The sequence below is a fragment of the Trachinotus anak genome, unplaced genomic scaffold (assembly GCF_046630095.1).
Source record: "Trachinotus anak isolate AG129_WGS33_773 ecotype Australia unplaced genomic scaffold, CSIRO_AGI_Tana_v1 ptg000013l, whole genome shotgun sequence".
Taxonomy (NCBI): domain Eukaryota; kingdom Metazoa; phylum Chordata; class Actinopteri; order Carangiformes; family Carangidae; genus Trachinotus; species Trachinotus anak.
The window spans coordinates 30,152,501-30,166,942 of NW_027273864.1; the positions used below are offsets into that span (position 1 = coordinate 30,152,501).

Here is a 14,442-nt window from a genome sequence, read left to right on the forward strand (position 1 = left end):
CCAGACACTCATACCTGGGAGCTGCCCAGTGTGACCACAGTCGTCTGCAGCGGCTCCACTGGAGCTGTCAGGAGCTGCATGTCTGCTCTTCATCTGCAGCTGCTGGTGGAAATATACTGAGCAAACACATAAATGCAACACTTTTGTTTTTACTCCCACTTTTCTGAGCACACAAAAGATGCAACGTCGTGCGCCGTTCATCTGCTGCCGTCGCCTCATGTTGCAGCATCACGTACACAGTTCCTGGAAGCTGAAAACATCTCTGTTGCACGGCCTGTGTCGTCACATGACAAGTCACCCACTGAGCATGTGTGAGATGATCTGGATCTGTGTGCACGACAGCGTGATCCACTTCCTGCCAGTATCCAGCGACTTCACACAGCCAGTGAAGAAGATCGGTCCAACCATCAACACCCTGATCAACTCTGTGCAAATGGTGGTCACACCAGATACAGACTCGTTTTCTGATGCATGACCCCCCCCCAAAATAAAATACACATCTGTCACACAGTTCAGTGTCTAATAAATGTCTTTTTCAAAATAAAACTGCACATTTTAAACTGGCCTTTTACTGTGGCCAGCCCGAGGCACACCTGTGCAGGAATCATGCTGTGTAATCAGCGTGTTGCTGAGCCACACCTGTCAGGTGGAGGGAGGATCCTGCTAGAGGAGAAATGCTCCCTGACACAGATTTAAACACATTAATGAAGAAAATGTGAGAGAAAGATGTCTTTTGTGTTGGTTTTTGGTCTTTAATTTCAATGGGAGTAAAAACAAAAGTGTCGTGCTTATATTTCAGTCCAGTGTAAAAGACTGTGAGCCTCAGGATTTCAACCAACAACCTTTTGGTCAGATGCCAGCTTCTCCTACTGCTGTTCCTCCTCTGTGGTATTGTGCAGTAATGAAGGCTTCACAGACTAATGAGTCTGAATTCTTCTGAAATGACTGGCACAGTCAGCGGGACACAGAGGACACAGCAGCCTCGTTTTGGTACTGTTTACTCCTCTGACTTTCACCCAGCAAACACAACTTGTCTACTACTTATTATGATTTAACCTCCAGTTTTACTGCAACATCCTGCTTCATATTTATCTGACAGGAGCTCAGGACATCCACAGACTACACATTTAAAAATCCAGTATAAAAAGCCTTGACACTGACACAACATATATTTTTTTATCAGATAGTTTTCAGGTTGTTCGTGTGAGTCAGCCTCTGGTTTACATAACGTGACGTCTTATGGCCGTGTGCTGGTTTTGATGTGATCAGTGAGATGTGCTCTCGTTGAGCTGAGGGGCAGCAGTGACTCATCGGAGACCAAATGTTCTCAAACTGCCGCAGTCGTGCCCTCGACTTATGTGAGTGTATGTTTGTGTCCCGCTGAGGTTACGCTGCGTGTGTGTTCTGTGTGAGGGAACTGCTTCATGCATCGCTAATTTAATGCCTCATAATGATGATGTTTTGTCACCACTGTATTATCCTGACAGTTGTTTCTGTGGGAGGGAGAAGTGATTTTGCACAAAGCAAATAGTGACTGAAGAAATAACCACATGTGTTTTGGATCAACGTGATGTTGTAAATCTTTCAATGACCATTTCTGCCAAACTGCAAATTGCTCATATTGAACTTATCTGCAAAACATTCACTGAAAACTTCACTTTTTTTCCTCACAATGTATCTGCTCAGGGAAGCAGCATAGGTTAGGATCAGGGAGAGATGATGGCCTGTTACACATTTAAATGGGACTGTCCTGGGGCGACCTGATGGTTACGGCGCAAACCACCTGGGTGCAGTTTGACTCTCAGCCGGCCGGACTCTTTGCTGCGTGTCATTCCCTCGCTCTCTGTCCCCTTATTTCCTGTCTCTCTGTACTGTCCTGTCCAATAAAGGTGTTAAATGCCTTAGAAATTACAAAAAAAGGAAAAAAAAGCTGTCCTCCTGTAAAAAACAAGCCCATAGGTCATCTGTGCAGAGAGGGACAAATTCCACAGGTCCATTACTTGAGTCTCAGTATATTTACTCCTGGTCAAATGTTCCCCAAATACTGCAGTGAAAGTTGTTTGGTCAAATTTGTACTTGCTGTATTCAAAAGTACATTTTTGTATGTCAACACTTTGTTGTATTGTTCCACATTTGCAGAACCTAATGACTCTGAAACAGCCTGAATGAGTGACTGACTGTACAACCTGTAATTAAAAGACTGTAGAAAAAGAAACACAAGTGAATCAGCAAAAGGAGCCATGGACGTTTTCATATTTCTTCTTTTTTTTTTGCAGTGATGAAGTTTGGTCGTGCTAAACACTATAAACATTTCAAACTACAGGAATCCTTCTGTATTTCTAAAACTTCAGACACAGCCTTCAGATCAGGCCGTGGTCTCTGGTGAAGGATCGTTATCTAGCGTAGCATCATTAGGACACTGACAGGTTCAAACATGGCTGACAGTGGAGGAGTATGGTCTGTCTTGTTTTCAAAATAAAATAAAATAAATTTGCTGACTGAAAGCTCTGCTTCACAGTAACTAGAACGTCATAGAAATGAAGTGGAGTCAGTCTTTAGTCAGTATAGTGGAGTAAAAGTGAAATTAATACTAAAGTAAAGTACAGATACTGGAAAAATATATGTAAGAACAGTACTCAAGTGAATGTACTTAGTTGCTGTCCTGGTTATGTTGTTTGGCGCCATCTAGTGGCTGACTGGAGCGGGGGGGGGGGGGGGGGGGGGGGAGTCAGGTGACGTATTATAAAGAGCAACATATGAGTAAGTTGGGGGGGTTAAGTCTAGGTTAGCCAGTCAGAGGAAAAACATAACGATGCTGTGGAAGCACTTATTTTAACCCAAATTACCATCTTTGCCTAAACCTAACCAAACCATGACTGTTATTATAGTAACCATGGCGCCAAAGGTCTTGTATATTACTGTTGGTACAGTCTGCGTGTTTATTATTGTAACCATGACAACCAACCAACCACAGCCGCATGTGTTTGATAATAGAATAATAGCTGCATAAATTAAACTTGATTTATAAAACTAAAACTGTGGTCTGGTCCTTTAGGGCACCCGTGCACCACACCTTAGTAACCACAATCTGATTGGCTTAACAGGTGCTCATACGAGAAAATGACTACACCTGTGTCGCCCAGTCTCAGGTGTGGGTGGATGCTGGTGGAGTAGATCGTTTTGCTGCAGACTGATGAAGAAGAGTCACCGTGGCCTGGTTAGCTGGGAGTTTGGATTTTCTGGCTGCGGTGCCTTGAAGCTTCAAGGCACCGCAGCCACTCCTGTGCCTGGGGGAGAGGTGGAAGGGTGGGTGGGTGGGGGGGGTTATGTGTTTTTAAATAACTCCATTCCTTGTTAATCATCAGTGTATGTTGATGTCCATTAGTTTTTATCACAATAGCTTGAGGGGAGTCACAGGGTGGAACCTGCTGTGTTTGTGTCAGAATGTACAATAGAAATGATTCATCAAGTGGGAGTAAAATCCTTTTATGTCTATTTGTAATTAAAAAGAGGAAACACGAATAGTTCAAATGAGAAATTACTAGAACTTTAATTAAAAAGTATGTGAGCGTTGCTCGCTGTGTTTGAACAATCTTCATACTGTTGCAGCTGCGTCACAGTTACATGAGATGAACCGATGCATCAGTTTACTGTAAAGATGGTGAAGCTGGTTCACATGACAACTTTATATTATTCAAGTCTTTTGTGCTGAGATTACATCATATTTATCCGATTGCTTAGAGTCATGCTGGAACTTGAATTCTCCTCATTTATAAACTACATTTAACTTAATGAAGCTTAATAAGCTGCTGTGCAAAGAGGATAATAGACTGAATGAGCAGCTGAGTCGTGGGTTGAGTTGCAGGAGGTGACGGACAGCTGGAGAGTGGAATACTGTACAATCTATATATGAAATATTCTTTTTCTCTTTTTCAACAAACATAGGTAAAAAACAACCACTGTCGATTTAAAGGACGGCGCTAACAGGCTGCTGGTGCAGTTTTGTACGTATCATACAGACATGAGAGGTACATGTACTGATCCTCTCACCTACTGCAAGTCGTGTTGATGGAAATAAAGGTAGATGTCCATGTGTTTGTGATTATAAAGCAGGTCTAGGTTCTATATTAATACTGTGAAAGTATCAAAGCCTCAGTCCACAGAGAAATGCACGCAGCCTGTATTCAGACACTGAGCCTTAAAACCAGCTGTCAGGACTTCTGGAACTTTATGATGTCACAACAAAGCAGTCACCATCCTCAGCCAGAAAACAGTCAGCCAATCAGAAGACTTACTTACTTACTAGAGCTCCAGAGAGAAGCCTGAGAGAGGAGATGTAAAACTACACTGAGATAGTTTTTGGTTCTTAAAACCACAAATATATCTTCTGATGGAGATCAACACTTCAGATAAAACAATGGAAAATGGAAAATGTAAGACCTTTAAAAAGTCCTGTCGTCCTGAAACCACAGCACTTGTTTGTTAATCTGTGATTAAACATGTGGAGTCAGGGAGTTATCCAATCACAGCTGGGCTAATGCTGCGGTCATGGCACAATGAAGCTAACGTAGTTGCTATTTAACTTAATTAGGATTTTAGGACATGTCGCCTCATCTCCAGTCGTAATTGTGCACTTCTGCAAAAAATAAATATAAAAGTAAATACAGGTAGCAAATGTTTGGTGATGGACACAGCTGTGCTCCTGCAGTGACCTCTGAGGAACACATCATCATCACTGTGTGGTTCATGTGTTGTGAGTAATGCAGTGATGCTGTCAGCAGTTCAAACTTTAAAATGCATCCTCAGTAAATTAAATAAATTTAGACCTCTTCCCAGTGGGAGCATTTCAGTGAAATCTCTTAAGGGCAAAGCAAAAAAAAAAAAAAAATACTGAGCCAGAAATACTAATCCTGTCTGCACAGGGCTTTTAAATGTTTGTGCTTTTAAAAAAGAGAGCGCAGAAGAGAGAGGGGAGTCAAACTGTGAGCAGCTCAGTGGCTGTTATATGGTCCACATCATCCTCTGCAGAGGCACCTGGTGTCCTGAGCACTCATTTCACTTTCACCTGTCTGCTCACATTTCCCTCTCCCCATCAGCACTGTCAGCTGAAAACCTCGTATGTCCTTGTTTACAGCTTTGAAGCAGCACATTCTTTAAATCATTCAGTGGGTTTAAAGATCAAAATGACCACAATTGTTGTTACAAGGTTTTCACATGACAACAGCCGCAGTCAGACAGCGCAGCAGCAGCATGTGGTGAGCTTAGCATGTCCAAGCTTGTTAACATACAAAGGTCCTGGCTTGTTTTGACCATGGCAACAATACTGTACGTGTCTGGAGGAGTTAGTCTCACACTGCTGGCTTCCCAGCGGAGCCTTTGTTTGGCTCCTAACGGGTTTTTGTTACAGTCTGTTACAGGACAATGCACGGGATAATGTCATGTATGCTGCAATTATCAGGGACCAGTGCACAGGAGTTATTTCAGCGTGGAAAAATAAAAACACAACATGTTTTTGGGAACTGGTGACTCACGGTTGGTCCCTGCCGACACCGCCCACATGAGGATGGACATTTTCAAAATGCCAGGACTTGTGTGTGAGCCTCACCCCAACTCACACACTGGGAGGATATATTCTACATACCGTGGCTCTTGCTGTGTCATTAGGTTAACTCCACATCACATCACACAGTCCCTGTGCACGTCACCTAAACGCCACTAGAGGTCACTGTATGTGAGGTTTGACGTCACTGACCTCCTTTCTTATTTGTGTTTTTGGTGCTTTTGTGTGCCTGTGTGTAGTTTTGTGTGAACCATGAGGACAAAACTTTCTTTGGCCGCTGGCATAAAACTGGCAGAACTGCAGGTGTGAATAAACATGATAACAAAATACAACCAAAAAATTCCAAAGTTGTGTTTTTTGGCGTTAAATACAGCGCCACCATGAGGCCGAATGGTCTCATGTTTCATGGGAGGCTGATGCAAATCATCTCCAGTTACTGTGCCAAGTTTCACGTTTTTACACTATAAATGTAGATCTTACTTTAAAAAAATCTTACTTGAAAAAACTAAGTAAATATAACTATTTGTCCTAAGTCATGTTGACTTTATATCCATTTGTTAAGTTTGGTTAAAATTTAGTTGTGTTTACTTCATTTTGTCTCAACTTAAAAATAGCAACTAAAAGTAATTTGCTTTTATGAAGTTATGAAGTGTGGCTCATTCCAGCTCACAGGAATTTGAGCTGAAGTGATAATAATATAATGATAATAATAATAATTATAACTAACTAATAATAAATGTTGTCTGTTGCTCTGGCCTCTCCCCTCAGTGTGGAGTTAGTGCTCGATCATCCTCTCATCAAGGTCAACAGCACATGACATCCTGTCTTGAAAACCAGCCATACCTGACACCTGGTCTGATCATAGGTTTCAAAATGATGCATGATAATGTTTTCACTATCAATTATCCTGATGATAAATAATTTAATTAATCAGTTGATCATCATTATGATGACAAAATGTCAAACAATTTAAAAAAAAGACAAATCCAGCTGTAATCCTCACATTTAAAAAATATGTTGCATTTTTGCATGAAAACTGATCAGCTGATCAATTCAAACTACAGCTTCACACACTTCAAACAAACTTCAGTTAAATCTCAGTTCACAAATTCCAAATGATCAATACATTTATTTGATGAACTCAACCTGATTTGAAATGTCTGCACACAACCAGTGAAAAGGAAAACTAGCTCAGGTTCATTTATTTTCTTTATTAGCTTTTGTATCTTTAATCGTCTTTAATCGTAATTATTTTTATTTGCACGAGGTTGATGATCAGCAGCTGGTTTACTGGAGGTGTTGCGCAGTAGTTTAAAGCTACAATATGCAACTTTATTGGTTGTGAAATACAGACAGATCATCAGACAGATGAAGATTAAGCTGATGTTACCAGAGTGGTACATTTTCTAGGTGACGCTCAGACTGAGACCAAAGAGTAAATCATGATGGATCATCAACAAACTGCTGCATTAATATGTTTGCATCAGAGCCAAAGCAGGAAGTAATGTGAAGTCCTTTAGTTCTTCACAGTGGTCCCCAGTGGTTTAGTCTAGGTGATACACTGTGTCATTTAGTTTTAAAACATTTATATGAAAACATCTTTTCACCAAAACTGTTTTGCAAATGATTTGTTGACAGCACCTTTGCACCCTGACAGTGGTTTTAGAAGGAAAGGACAGAAAGTTGAGATGTTTTCACAAGAGAAGAGATCTGGAGAGTGAGCGAGGAGGAAGTAGGTGAGATGTGATAACTGTTCGATTAAAAACAGCTTCCCTCACTTTTCCCACAGTCTCCAGTCTGCACCTCTTTGGGTTTTCAGCTAAAAAGCAACATTTTCCAAAGTTGTTAAAATGAAATATACAAAGAATCCAAATGATTTGTGTGTGTGTGTGGAGCTGTATGAATAATTTCCTGCAGAGAGAGACCACACAGTGAAGGCACAAAGATGAACCGCTGAAGAAGGTGAGGCAAAGAATAACATCTGATTTTACCAAAAAAGAAAATGTTTTACAGGCCGACGGAGGCTGGAGCTGAAGCTGAAAGATGTAAACTGTTGTTGCAGCAGTGCATGTCCTGCAGCTGGCAGCAGCTCACATCATGGACTGGTTGGAGGCAAAAGGCATTTTAATGTGTTTATTTATAAGTTGACAATAATGTGCACAGTGCTGACAGTGGATTTGTTGACAGATACAGATGGAGAATTGAAGTCGTTCATGTTTGATCAAACTGAAAAAGCCATCACCACAAACACACAGTCATTTCTCTTTTTCTAAATTGACCATAATTGGCTTAATTTTGGCCAATTAAGACAATGAGCAGATGGAAAAAACATTGATGCGCCACAAGATTTTCGGGAAGGTTTGATGCATGAAAGCCCTTAAAAAAAGCTTGAAAATGTTAGTTACAGCCAGAAACATTAGCAGAATAAGTGAAACTGTTCTCAGTGTATTTTCTCTTCATTTTTGATACACATAAAAAAAAACCAGAGACTGTCCTGCAGTAAAAACGAGCCCACAGGTCGTCTGTCAGCAGGTCACTATGACTCATAGTCAGGTTCTGTTGCTAGGCAACATCTAGTGGTCGTAGTAATGATGACAGGAGCAAAGGGAAAAGTGCGGTGACGTAGTTTATAGAGCGACAAAGTCCACGTCAGGAGGAGGTTGGGGTGGATGGATGAATATGACCCAGGAGAGCGGTGTTCGATTCCCATGTGACAGGAGCAGTTTATGTTTCTATTATCCATGACCGTTCATTGTTATTATTGTAACCATGACAACACAGATTGTCTAATATGGAGGAACTATTTTGAGGTACTTATTTTAACCCAAATCACCATCTTTTCCTAAACCTAACCAAGCCATTACTGTTATTGCAGTAACTATGGCAACGAAGGTAGGTGCGCCACTCTTGGTACAGTCCGCGTGTTTATTATTGTAACTATGACGACCAAGATCCGGTACGCCTGCCGCTGCAGGGGCGCTACTTCAGGACACACTGCTGTGGGTGGTGTCAGAGGGTTGGTGGTTGTTCAGGTTGGAGGCTTGTTGGGAAAAAACATCCATCTATTATAATATTATTCTAATTAACGACAACGTCGACCATGTGATCCCAACATATGAAGGGTTTCTACTGTGTGCAGGTCGAGTCCTGGTCCAGGTGGATCCAGTTTGATCCTTGACTAAATGTTCATGTTTATTTACAGTTGTTTTATTTGTTTTTATTCTGATTTTTCTACTCGGGATGTGGAAATAAAAGTTTGGCTGGAACTTAATCTCAAACAGGATTATGTGTTCCTCAGGGACTCTACCACTCAGTGTCTGTTTTCTTCTTAAATCGTCTGATTAACTCAAACCTACAGTGGTCACAGAAGTTTCTGGAGCCTCGGCCGCTGGTTGATGGAGCTGTTTTGACTGCACAGCTTTGTGGCAACCGGCCTCCCAGTGTGTCATTGTGCCGCCACAAGGTCTACGAGAAACAGGCATTAAGGCTTGGACCGCAGTTAACCATGTGGTTCACCACAGACCAGGAGGAGGAGGAGGAGGAGGAGGAGGACGGACAGAGAGTGTGGGGAGGAGAGAGGGAGGGAAGAGAGTGAGTCCTTCTCCAAAACCTCTTTTCATTCACCTCCTCTTTTCCTCCATGACCTCAAAATCTATCTCCATGTCCTCCTTTTATTGCTGACATAACTTATAATAACATGAATTTATCTGCACATATGTGGCCTCGGGTGGCATCAGCCATGATGGATCATAGCAAGAGAGGAGGCGAAGAAAGGAGGAGCACTGAGAGACGATGGAGGGAGAAATGAAAGTGATTAAAGGAGGAAGGAATCTGTGGAGAGAGAGAGAGAGAGATGAGGGATGTTAAAATGAAAGATGATGATGAGATTCAGGGTAAGATGAAGGAAAGGAGAGATGAGGTGAAGGTGACGAAGATGAGAAGGAGGAAGTGAGTAGGGAGGAGGAGAGGACCTGACAGAGACAGTCTCAGGCGCTGGGTGACATCCTCCACCTGTACGTCTCTCTCCTTCTACACAAACTCACCTGACCAACCCGGGAAAATATTAGACATCATTTGCAACCACCTGATTTGACTGAAATGACCGGCTGAGCCTTGTCCTCCAGACTTTCAGGGTTCATCTCATTTGCGTTGCACTTTTAATTTGAATTAAATATCTGGCGGCGACTTTGCAAGAAAATTTGTTGTTGGTTTTCCAGCCAAGAGCCAAAGATTGGCCTCAGGAGGGAACAGGTTTCAGGACTCAGACCTGCAGGAATCTCTGCTGATGATAATGATGATGATGAAAGTCAAACTCACTGTGGCCTGTCCTTTGTTATGAAATTCAAACACATTACTCACAAGATTTCAAAAGCTTTTCCTAGAAATGATTTTGGTTGTCAGGGTGTGTCTCAGTCCTTTTTCACACGTTGAGATGAGTAAACACATGATTGAGCAACAAAAAGCTATAAGCTATATAAACAACACATGATGTTCTTGTTCACACCTGTGCAGGAAAACCAGCCCCCCCCATTCATCAGGCCTTTGACTGCAGGGTCCAGACTTCAGGGACAGAGGAGCGAGTCTGTGACTGTCCATCCGTCTCCATTACCTGCCTCTGTGTTCACTCACTGGCTGCTGATAAAGTTTGCTGTTAACTTTATGAGGCTTGTGTGACTGAGTCATGTCACTGTTTCTGAACAGGATGTCATCGCTGACGGATTATGACGCTGAAAGAAACTGCGTCATTCCCTACCTGCCGACACCTGCTTTTCCCAGGAGTCTCCTGTATTTCATGCTGATCTCCCATCATCCTCCTGTTTTGTTGTTTCTCCCGGGAAACCCCAGTAATTAGCATGACCCTCAACCTTTATTATAAACTGAGCCATATGTTTTGTATGTTTGTATGTTTTGTAAGTTGCCAAACACAAGCTAGACACACAATCTACACACATACATACAACTGCAACCCGTCTGTTACCACAACCTGGCAACCCACAACCTGGCAACCCACAGCCCGACTCAAGTGGTGTGTGCAGCAGCTCTCTGTGCAGGCGGGATGTTCTGTTTAATTCATGTTCATGTAATGTTTATCTAATGATAAATATTAATATTAATTGACTGAAGTGATGGGAATTAAATTATAAATTCCCACCATATTAAATTTTAAAATTTTAGTGAATCTTATCTTTATATTAAGTATGAATGTTTTTAATATCATTTATTTCTTCACTTTAAACCCCCCCACACCCACCCCCACCCTCCCCAACCTGGAAAAATCTCCCGTATTTTGAAACCTAAATGTTGTCAAAAGCAGCTTGAGGAGTTTAGTTTGTGGAGTTTTTTCTCTCCATCCTGGAGCACAACACCCGACACCAAAAAAAATCTGATTCAAAGGTTTGAAGCCAGGCAACAAAATCTGTGGAAGTCATGGATGCAGCTCAGAGTTTTGGTTGTGAGGCCCCAAAATTATCTCAGTCAAATGTGACTGCATGATAACTCCTGGTTATAATCCTTCTGCATGACAATGCAATGAAAAAGAGCCATGTGACAGTTTGTTGTCAAGTAACTGAGGGTTCATACATGTCTTACGTCTTCAGTGTTGTTAGCATACGAGCTAGTTTATGACATCCTCTGCACCATAGTTTTGTTTACGTATCCATTTGTGTTTGGAATCTATAAATATAAGATGCAAGGTGGACAAAAGAACATGAACATGTCAGAGAGTAAATCTGTGTTTTTATTACTCCACTGTGGAGCGATTAAATCCATAGACTGTAAATAAAGATGGACGTATTATTTAAATCTAACACAACCAAACTGATTTATGTTGTACAGGTGTTATTGTTATTAACTTCACCCTGGCAGAGCAGAGGCAGCTGTGGACAGGCTGTCTGCTGTAGAGAGACGAACCGGTTCCAGTGTTTTGCTCCACAAGTCAACTCATCTCCCACCTGAGCAGTAACAGTCAGTTTCCTGTTTCTGCCTCAAACATCCTCTTTAACCAGCACTATGAAATATAAACCGCACATCACAGACTCATTTACACAAGAGGCAAACAACAAATGTGTAACGAAATATTTAAAGAAATGCCGGGAAAGCTAATGAGCTGAGGAATGTTCTGGTACATAACAGAAGCCATAATGAGCTGTGGAGTTGCCTCAGGCATTTGTTTACTGGCAGGCCTCATGTTCGTGGAGAACCCATCCAGCTACAGCACAGACAATTAGCACAGGCTGATGAGTGGCCCCAGTTTAAAGCCCCAGTCCATCCTTTTAAAGTCCAGTCTATACACATATTTTAACCGTATATGTTATGTATTTAAATTAAAATGCATCTAATATAAATACATTTTGTGACGTTAGGGAAACTGCAGTACAGAGTCCTGAGAGGAGAAGAGAGAAGAGGGAACAGATGTCCAGTCAAATTCAGCCCAGGTCACAAACACTTTAAAGGTCCCATGTTTTACTCTTCTCCTGTGTTTTATCTGAAGTGTTGATCTCCATCAGAAAATATATTTGTGGTTTTAAGAACCAAAAACCATCTCAATGTAGTTTTATATCTCCTCTCCCAGGCTTCTCTCTAGGAACAACAGGTCAGTCAGCCAATCAGAATCAGAATCAGAATCAGAATCAGAATCAGAATCAGAATCAGAATCAGAATCAGTTTTATTGCCAAGTATGTTTCCACATACAAGGAATTTGTTTTGGTGATTGGTGCAATTGGAGGTTCTTGGAGGTTCTTGTAAACAACAGGTTTACACAGTTTTAGTTTCTGCCTGTATGTGGGAATCAGGTGGACCATGACATGGTCAGAGTGGCCCAGTGCAGCCCGGGGGACGGCGGGATAAGCACCACTGATTGTGGTGTAACAGTGGTCCAGAGTGTTCCCCTCTCTGGTCGGGCAATTAACAGACTGTCTGTATTTGGGCAGTTCGTGGCTGAGGTTACCTTTGTTAAAGTCACCAAGGACAATAAGAAGAGAGGATCAGAGCCTCTCTCCTGATTGGCTGACTGTTTTCTGAATGATCCAAGGAAAATATAGCAGATTCCCCACAGAGAAACCAATTCCTGCAAGGTTGGATGGTGGGTCCAGGTGTACGGGGCTTGGGGCATGCTTCAGAGCAGTGATTGCTTTGTTGTGACATCACAAAGTCACAGAAGTCCTGACAGCTGGTTTTAAGGCTCAGTGTCTGAATACAGGCTGTGTGCATTTCTCTGTGGACTGAGGCTTTGATACTTTCACAGTATTAATATAGAACCTAGACAACAGAGAAACCTAATCCTGCAAGGTTGAATGGTGGGTCCAAGTGGGCGGGGCTTGGGACATGGCTGAGAGTGGTGATAGTGGGCTCAGAGCCTCTGAAAAATGTGGGACCTTTAAGTTTTGAGCAACTCTATGCTATAGGTAGGATTTTTGTGTGTGTGTGTGTGTGTAGATTCATCCAACTACAACTTGCATGTGAAGGAGGAATGTGGATGGGAACAGGCAAACCTCCCCTCCCCCTGATAGAAAACCAATCAAACACAGAGTAAACAGGAAATCAACAGATCAGATGTGTTTATATCTTCAGGCAGCAACACAGCTCCAGTGTGGGAAAGAAAACCTGCGAGTGGTTGGGTTTGGAAGCTGTTGATGTTTTTCTACAACTAATATGACCACAAACACTAAGACAAACAAACCACTGACTAAGAGATGGTTTGGGTTTAGTCCTGCGCTGGCACACACACACAGACGCCTGTCAGACACTGGTCCTGACAAGCTACAGTTAGTTTTCAGAAGTTAACTTCATCCAGAGGAGTAACAGGAGTAAAACGCTGCTCCTGTCAGAGGTGATTTGTCTTCTCAGCCCTGGTGTCACATGTCAGATAAAACAGCAGAGTTTGAAGTTGTCTGAAACTGTCTGGAACCAGTTTTGTTGGTATTGGTCTCTTCTTTTTATGATGTTTATGATCCACATCGAGTTGCAAACAGCTGGCAGCAGCTTGAACTGAGATGAGGACCCTGACGTGAATCTGGTCTGGGTTATAAAGAGGCGGGTTGGGGTCTCTCTTTGTGTTGGGTCTATCTTTAGCAGTCCTGACTGAAAGCAGCTCTGCAGGCCTGCGGTGGCTTTGGCTTCCCTCTGGAAGGATGTTTTATTTTCTGTTCTGGTTCCACTGTAATGGTGCTGACAAAGTGTCTGGGTCAGGCTCTGTAATTGGCTTCATGCACGAGACTGCTCCCTCTTATACAACTCTAACCACTGTATTTACTGACAGAACAAACAGTGTAGGAGCATAATGCTGGCAGTGAAAAAACACAACAATCATCTAATAACACTGACTATTTGACTTAATTACATAGATTTTAGAATCTGTGTGTTTTCTTTTAAACTTTAAATGCTGCCTTAGCTTTGTGACTCACACATGAATTACTCCAAATCACAACAACACAATCAGGATTTATTTTCCCTTTTAACAAACAAAAACAGCAGCGCTGCAGAGTCCAACATGAGGTCAAAGGTTATTCCAGTCAGACTGTAAATAAAGATGGATGTAGCCTCCGTGATGTCACCCACAGGTTTCTGAAGAGCTGTTCTTGAATGTTTGTGAGTTTTCAGTTTTGTGCAGAGACCAGACTTACCTGAGATACATGTATAAAAAAACACAGATATTATTTCAACTTACAAAAACTTGAGGCTTTCTAGATAATTTCAACCTAATTGCATGCTGGGAATTATACTTAAATAATGGAAGTTGATCTGACTTGAAGCTGACAATATTTTTTAGTTCACTTTTTGACACTGAGACTTGATTTAATGTGGAAATGCACCTGACAACACATCTCAGTGCTGAGGCCTTAAGTTGTGTTCTTCCTTTCTTTCCATCTTTTATTACCCAGAA

General features: G+C 41.9%; 1 protein-coding gene across 2 annotated transcripts in view; it reads left to right on the forward strand.

Annotated features, from left to right (window-relative positions):
- The window catches only part of rims4 (regulating synaptic membrane exocytosis 4), a 163,065-nt gene that overhangs the window by 98,633 nt on the left and 49,990 nt on the right, over window positions 1-14,442 (forward strand). The window contains exon 7 of one of the 2 annotated variants that reach the window (XM_071494154.1): window positions 12,635-12,653. The exons of the other annotated variant lie outside the window; for it this stretch is intronic. The gene's annotated coding sequence lies outside the window, so the exon portion shown is untranslated. Of the gene's footprint in view, window positions 1-12,634; window positions 12,654-14,442 lie in introns of those variants that run through there. 2 annotated transcript variants of the gene reach the window in all.